The sequence below is a fragment of the Diadema antillarum genome, unplaced genomic scaffold (assembly GCF_040938485.1).
Source record: "Diadema antillarum isolate AM-2024a unplaced genomic scaffold, OU_Dant_1.0 seq00000133_RagTag, whole genome shotgun sequence".
Taxonomy (NCBI): Eukaryota; Metazoa; Echinodermata; class Echinoidea; order Diadematoida; family Diadematidae; genus Diadema; species Diadema antillarum.
Window position 1 is genome coordinate 542,611 of NW_027271210.1, and position 2,494 is coordinate 545,104.

Consider the following 2,494-nt stretch of genomic DNA (forward strand, 5'->3'; position numbering starts at 1 on the left):
GCTATCAAGTGAACCCAGCGCCACGTGATATTCCGTCGCAAACATAAGGCAAAATATATCTGTCAGAATGTCGTTATTCGGTCTTCTTCATTAGATTTAAAAAAAAAATCGCATGTCAGGAAAACTCTTAGCAAATGAAAAACATAAACATATTATGGAGAAGACAAATACTAGTATCAATATACCATTCAGCATCACACATCAGCTTCTAAATTTTTACGCAATAAGTCCTGTTCATGCATGTCAAAACCTACCAGGCCTCAATATTAAACGTTATATCACTCACTGACAAACTCAATGCTACCCATTTGCTTAATGTATGTGTTGAAATTTCAATTACAAATACAGTGATTAAAAATTAATTTTAAAAAGTCGATGTTGCTTGCTTCAATGAAAAGTTTGTAAAGAATTGATGTAAAAGTCATCGATAACGTTACACTTACATCGAAACCCAGTAAACAAAAGAACATTCAAATGCGGCATAAATACTAGTAGATGCCCTCCATGACCTCTCCAAATCTGGTAAATATCTTTGCTGATGAATTTTTCTCTCTCATTATAGTTGGAAGTATGTTTATGTATCTATAGGAAATCCTTATTTCTTGAAAATTAGATACTTGATGTAGGTTGGAACTCAGGAAGAAAAAGCATTCCTATAATTATGCAAAATTCACTATGAATTATCAAATGAAGATTAAGTGAAGATCTCCTTATTTGCAATAACCTCTGTTAGAACCCCCCCTCCCAAAAAAAAAAATGATAATAATATTATGGAAATTAATTCATTTTCAACTCCTCGATAACTTACATGCAGAAGTTAGGTCTTCATTTTAGTCTCCACTTTGCGGTAAGTAATGTAGCTATTTAGAAAAGTCAAGTAATAGTAAATTTGAACTTGTGTCGAATAATGTCTTATTCATTGTTCGCTGTCAGCCAAACAAAAACAAAAAAGGAGACATTTCTTTAAGGAAACCGCATCAGGACGCCGGGAATAAAAGCAGTCTAAACTTGAGAGCCTCACAACTTCGTGTCTTGTTGCAACTTATTGGAGTCACTGTTTCTCTTTCAACATTTGCTGAGATCATAAATCCTGAGATATCATCTAATGATTGTGAAATTTTTTTCTTGGATTCAGGCCCTTCCATATGGCTTGCTTTTGTTCGAAAGTAGACATTTTTTTAAGGATCTCTTCCGGCTTTCGTTATGTGCCGACGTCTCCTTTAAACTTTATCTTACTAATATTAAAGTCAGTCGGCCTACTTTAAAGGGGAAGGCTAGTAACTGATCAGTGGGAATCAGTGGAAATACTGGGAGATGATTGTTCAAATCCTTATGGGATTCATTCAAGAGTTCATTGTATATCTATTGTTGTGTGAAAATGATTTGCTTCAGAATGGTCTCATATTCAAGTAATGTGCAGTTTAATGCTTCCAGGTTAGCGTCCCTGGTCAGTGACGGAGCATTAATCTGCACATTACTTGAATATGAGACCGTTCTGAAGCAAATCATTTTCAAACAACAATAGATATACAATGAACTCTTGAATGAATCTCATAAGGATTGGAACAATGATCACCCAGCATTTCCACTGATTCCCACTGATCAGTTACTAGCCTTCCCCTTTAAGGCTTAAGATACTGTCACATGATTTATACCTTTGAGTGCAAAAGTGAAGCCTGAGGGAATTAGTGCATCACAAAACCATCAAAAAGTCGCATCTTTTGATTTAACGTGACGACTAAAAAAGAAAAAAGGTAAAACGGGTTAACGAAGTCAAACTTATGTTTGTTATATTTCCTGAAAGAGCAATTATTTTTCTTCATCATTCGTAAGTTTGGGATCATAAAACAAACGAAAACGTGTGCTTTCGGCCGTTTTCCTATACAATCCTGTTTTGTACAATAGTGAAATCAGGTAGTGTATGTCTTTTGGAACCCCTTCTCACTTCTTAAAAAGCCTTTATACACTTTTCGTTTTCAACTCTAATAAGTTTTGAAAGGATATTGCTACTGCCTTGGGAGTTAGTAGTAGAAACTAATCATGGACAAAATGTGTCAATAGAGCATGCTTATTTTCTGATATTTCCTTCATTGTTGTTGCTATGGAGGGTTGCATCCTGCTTTTTTTTCCCCCATTCATTGCACAGCCTCCAGGCGCCAAGTGCTTGAATAGAACCTGCCCTTCAGAGCCTCTTTTCTCAGATTACAATTTTCCAGAGTGTGTGCTTTCTTTCCAATATTTTGGTAGGTTAGGAAAGTCAATTTAAACTTAGTTATACATCATTACAAAGATCAGAGTCTTGCCATTTCGGAACATTCCCTTCACTATAAATCCGTGTCTGGCAACTTTTTTATTTGTTGGTTTTGTGATACAAGGTCACAAACAACTATCTATTGGCAATTAATTCAGAGACATAATTATATGTGCGAGGAGAGCATTCCAGTGAAGGTGCTAACCAGAGAGCAAATCACACGAAAAGAAGAACACAAAGAAT